Source organism: Pipistrellus kuhlii, unplaced genomic scaffold, assembly GCF_014108245.1.
Source record: "Pipistrellus kuhlii isolate mPipKuh1 unplaced genomic scaffold, mPipKuh1.p scaffold_m20_p_50, whole genome shotgun sequence".
In the NCBI taxonomy this organism is placed as follows: domain Eukaryota; kingdom Metazoa; phylum Chordata; class Mammalia; order Chiroptera; family Vespertilionidae; genus Pipistrellus; species Pipistrellus kuhlii.
Window position 1 is genome coordinate 215,223 of NW_023425552.1, and position 6,000 is coordinate 221,222.

A 6,000-nucleotide genomic window follows, 5' to 3' on the forward strand; every position below is an offset into this window, starting at 1 on the left:
CTAAGAAAGAATGGATCTTTAGAAGAAAATAAAAGCAAACTGTTCCATCGGTTTTTTTTGTTTGTTTGTTTTGTTTGTTTTGTTTTTTTTATATAAATATATTTTATTGGTTTTTTTACAGAGAGGAAGAGAGAGGGACAGAGAGCTAGAAACATCGATGAGAGAGAATCATTGAAAAGCTGCCTCTTGCACACCCCCCACCGGGGATGTGCCCACAACCAATGTACATGCCCTGGACTGTAATCGAACTTGGGACCTTTCAGTCTGCAGGCCGACACTTTACCACTCAGCCAAACCGGTTTTGGCATCTTTCTTTCTCTAATTTCTTAATCTCCAGCTCCTCCACTCAGGAGCCTCTCGTCTTTCCGTGCGAGACTTGGAAAAAAAGAGAAATACCACAGTTGAACATCAACCTATGAACCAGGAGGTCACAGTTCCAATCCCTGTCAGGGCACATGCCCGGGTTGCAGGCTCCATCTCCAGTAGGGGAGCGCAGGAGGCAGCCTATTGATGACTCTCTCTTACCATTTTTGTTTCTTTCTTTCTTTTTTTTTTTTTTTTTAAAATATATATATTCTATTGATTTTCCACAGCGAGGAAGGGAGAGGGATAGAGAGCTAGAAACGTCGATGAGAGAGAAACATCGACCAACTGCCTCCTGCACACCCCCCCACCGGGGATGTGCCCCCAACCAATGTACATGCCCTTGACTGGAATCGAACCTGGGACCCCCCCAGTCCACAGACCAATGCTCCATCCATTGAGCCACACCAGTTTCGGCACCATTGATGTTTCTTTCTCTGTCTCCTCTACCTTCCTCTCTGGAATCAATACAAATGTATTTTTTTTTTAAAGATGTTTTTTCAACAAACATCAAGTCATAGGAAAATATTTACAACACTTTGTCAGACAAAGGGTTAAGGCAATATCTCTAAGTGTTTATGAATAGAAAAAGCAGTTGAAGAGAATACAATAAAACAGCATCAGTGGTTATTCCTAGAGGAGAGTTAATGGGATATTTTAATTTCGTTCTTTATACCCGTTCCTATATTTTCCAAACAGTTAGCAATAAAAATACACTCCACTTTCCTAGTCAGAAAAATACGATTTTTTTTTTTTAAGTTGAAGGGAACTATAACAATAAAAACAGGTAATTAAAAGAGAAAATATGGCCAAAACCGGTTTGACTCAGTGGATAGAGCGTCAGTCTGCGGACTGAAGGGTCCCGGGTTCGATTCCGGTCAATGGCATGTACCTTGGTTGCGGGCACATCCCCAGTGGGGGGTGTGCAGGAGGCAGCTGATCGATGATTCTCTCTCATCCATGTTTCTAACTCTCTATCCTTCTCTCTTCCTCTCTGTGAAAAATCAATAAAATATTAAAAGAGAGAGAGAGAGAGAGAGAGAGAGAGAGAGAGAGAGAGAGAGAGAGAAAATATGAAAGGAAATAAGAAGGCTAAAAAGGTTTGAAAGGGTAGAAGGTAAAATCAGAACATGTGGAAAGGAAAGGTAGCCGTGGCTGGGTGGCTGAGTTGGTCGGAGTGTCGTCCTGTACACCAAAAGGTCATGGGTTCGATTCCCAGTCGGGGTGTGTACAGGGCTGTTTCTCTCACACACTGATTTTTCTGTTCCTCTCTCCTTTCCTCTCTCCCTCTCTCTAAAATAAAATAAAAAATAAAAAAATAAAATAAAATAAAATAAAAAAACATCCTTGGGTAAGGATAAAAAATCATAATAATAAATTAAAAATATGTACACAGATAATAATTTAATAAAAAAATTAAAAATAAGCCTGACCAGGTGGCTCAGTGGTTGAGCATCAACCTAGGAACCAGGAGGTCAGGGTTCGATTCCCGGTCAGGGCACAGGCCTGGATTTCGGGCTCCATCCCCTGGTGTGAGATGTGCAGGAGGCAACCAATCCATGATTCTCTCTCATCATGGATGCTTCCATCTCTCTTTCCTTCTCCCTTCTTCTCTGGGGAAAATTTTTTTTATTTTATTTTATTTATTAATTATTATTATTATTATTATTAATATATTTTATTGATTTTACACAGAGAGGAAGCGAGAGGGATAGAGAGTCAGAAACATCGATGAGAGAGAAACATCCATTAGCTGCCTCCTGCACCCCCCCCACCGGGGATGTGCCCGCAACCAAGGCACATGCCCTTGACTGGAATCGAACCCGTCACCCTTCAGTCCACAGGCCGACGCTCTATCCACTGAGCCACACCGGTTTCGGCACTGTCTATATATATATTTTTAAAGGATTGAAATCATAGGAAGTGTCTTTTTTCAGTAACAACAGAAGAAAACCAGAAATCAATAGCAGAGGGAAAATTAGGAAGAAAAAAACAAAACAAAAAACCCACAAACGGATGGAAATTAAACAACGCGCTTTTAAACAACTAACGGGTCAGAGAATAAATCACCGGGGAAATCAGAAACTACCCCGAGACCAATGAAAAGAGCAACACAATATTCCAAACCTTGCGAGACGCGGTGGAAGCGGCGCTCAGGGGGAGTTTACGGCTATGAAATGTTCACATTCAGAAAGAAAGAAACAGCTCAAATCAACAACCTAGCTTCCTACCTCAAGCAAATACAAACCAAGAATTCACTACACCCAAGCTAGCCGAGGAAGGAAATAATAAAGATTACAGCAGAGATAATAAACAAAGCAGGGCATAGAGAGACAATAGGAAAAAAATCGACAAAATTAAGAGTTAGTTTTTTAAAAATATATATATATTTGTTATTAATTTCAGAGAGGAAGGAAGAGTGAGGGAGATAGAAACATCAATGATGAGAGAGAGTCACTGATTGCCTGCCTCCTGCATGACCCCACTGGGATCGAGCCCACAACCCGGGCCTGTGCCCTTGACCGGAATTGAACTGGGACCCTTTCAGTCCTCAGGCCAATGCTCTATCCACTGAGCCACACCGGTTTCGGTTTAAGCAATAGTTTTCGAAAAGACCAACAAAATGAACAAACCTCTTAGCTACAGGGACCAAGGGTGTGGGAAAGAGAGAAGACACCAATAATTAAAATTAGAAGGGAAAGAGGAGGCATATGGCTGACTTCACAGACATAAAAAAAAAAAAAAAGATTGTGAGAGCCGGGACCGGTGTGGCTCAGTGGATAGAGCGTCGGCCTGCGGACTGAAAGGTCCTGGGTTCGGTTCCTGTCAAGGGCATGTGCCTTGGTTGCGGGCACATCCCCAGTAGGGGGTGTGCAGGAGGCAGCTGATGGATGTTTCTCTTTCATCGATGTTTCTAACTCTCTATCCCTCTCTCTTCCTCTCTGTGAAAAATCAATAAATATATTTTTAAAAAAAGATTGTAAGAGAATATGGTGAGCGGTGATACACCCACAAATTAGGATAACCTACAAGAAATGCGTAATTCCTAGGAATCCAGATTGGCATATGGAGAAATTGGGGGAATGTCCTGTACAGCATGGTGACTATAGTTAATCATACTACAGTTCATATTTTAAAAGTTGCTAAGACAGACCTAACCGGTGTGGCTCAGTGGATAGAGCGTCAGCCTGTGGACTGAAAGGTCCCAGGTTCGATTCTGGTCAAGGGCATGTACCTTGGTTGTGGGCACATTCCCAGTGGGGGGGAGGGGTGCAGGAGGCAGCTGATCGATGTTTCTCTCTCATCGATGTTTCTAACTCTCTATCCCTCTCTCTTCCTCTTTGAAAAAAAAAAATCAATAAAATATATTATAAAAATAAATAAATAAAAGTTGCTAAGAGAGTAGATTAAGATCTACTTTAAGAAGTCCTCACCACAAGGAAAAAAAAGCCGTGGCCCTGATTGGGTAGTTCAGTTGTTTAAAGCATCATCCTGATACACCTCGGTTGTGGGTTCTAACCTTGCTCAGGGCACAAACAAGAAGCAACCGATGAGCCCCCGCTGGTGTTGCTCAGTGGTTAGACCACGGGCCTGCGGCCTGAAGCATCCTGGGTTGGATTCCAGTCATGGGCACATGCCCAGGTGGCCGGCTCCATCTCCAGGAGGCAGCCGACCGATGATTCCCTCTCATCATTGATGCTTCTCTCTCTCCCTCCCCCTTCCTCTCTCTGAAATCAGTAAGAACATTAAGACAACAACAAGCAAACTTCTCACCTTTTGAAAAAAAAAAATTTAATATATTTCATTATTGATTTTTTTACAGAGAGGAAGGGAGAGGGATAGAGAGTTAGAAACATCGGTGAGAGAGAATCATCCATCAGCTGCCTCCTGCACACCCCCTACTGGGGATGTGCCTGCAACCAAGGTCCATGCCCTTGACGGGAATCGAACCCGGGACCCCCTCAGTCCGCAGGCCGACGCTCTATCCACTGAGCCAAACCGGTTTTGGCAACTTCTCACCTTCTTAGGTGATTCAGAAGGGCCCCCGATTTGTAAACCACGGACCCGAAGTGATCCTGGAGGGCTTCTCGGAGGAAGAGGAGCGGAGAAGGGTGGGCATGTTTGGGTTGGGCGGGGCTGCCGAGGAGAAACTGGTTCAGCAGCAGCATTGTCACCGCTGCCAACGTTGATGACACGTGCCTGTCCCGTGTGGTTCCTACGTGTTCTCTCACTGAGTCCCACCGCAGCAACGCTGTGAGGCAGGGCACGTCCTGGCGGTGCCAACCTGCTCTGCACCACCCCCTTTCCCCCCCCAACCCTCCCAGGCCTCCCCTCTGAATGGCTCCCACGGCAACAGGACGATGGGTTCCTGCCCTGCTCTGGCTGACCAGGACCGGGTCATTCACATACATATGAATACACACATGTGTGTGTACACATGTATGTATTCATGTGTATAACACATACAGGTATATGTATTATATATAATACACACGTGTAGGTGTACGCACATGTATATATATATATGCATGTGTGTATGTATATGCATATATGTGTATACATGTATGTATATATACATATATATTTTTTAATGTTTTATTGATTTTTCACAGAGAGGAAGAGAGAGGGATAGAGAGTTAGAAACATCGATGAGAGAAACATCCATCAGCTGCCTCTTGCACCCCCCGCACTGGGAATGTGCCCGCAACCAAGGTACATGCCCTTGACCGGAATCGAACCCAGGACCACCCTTCAGTCCGCAGGCCGACGCTCTATCCACTGAGCCAAACCAGCCTCGGCTACGTATATTTCTTTATTGATTTCAGGGAGGAAGGGAGAAGGGGAGAGAGCTAGAAACATCTATGATGCGAGAGGATCATTGATCGACTGGGGATGGAGCCCACAACCCAGGCATGTGTCCTTGGCCAGAATTGAACCTGGGACCCTTCAGTCCACAGGCCGACGCTCTCTCTCCTACAGGAGGCTGGCACCATGGGCAAACGAATGATGGGCCTGGGCACCTCAGGCCCCCAGGAGCGCCCTCTGCTGGCGGCTCCTGGCCTGGCACATGCCTGAGGCGCTGGGCACAGAGCCCAGGTGTCTTTCATTTTTCATTAGCGTGATGGGCTGCCTCTCCGATTCTGGGCGGTATTCATTACAGCCTGTTGTGTAACAGCCTAAGGTTTCACAGGGGAGGGAGCTCTCCGTCCCAGAGGCGTCTGGTCCCGGGGATTTGCCTCCCAAAGGACTGACTTATATATATTTTTAAAAATATATTTTATTGATTTTGTACAGAGAGGAAGGGAGAGGGATAGAGAGCTAGAAACATCGATGAGAGAGAAACATCGACCAGCTGCCTCCTGCACACCCCCCACTGGGGATGTGCCCGCAGCCAAGGTACGTGCCCTTGACCGGAATCGAACCCAGGACCTTTCAGTCCGCAGACCGATGCTCTGTCCACTGAGCCACACCGGTTTTTGGCACGACCCGCTTTTGAAAAGGATTTTGCGGATTCTGGGAAGCAGGCTGAGTAACTCACAGCCCGAGCAGCAGTCACTGCGTCCCCAGGAGCGGGGGAGGAGGGGGGGCGGACACGACAGGACACAAGTGAACAGGAAGGAAGCATCAAAGAGGAAG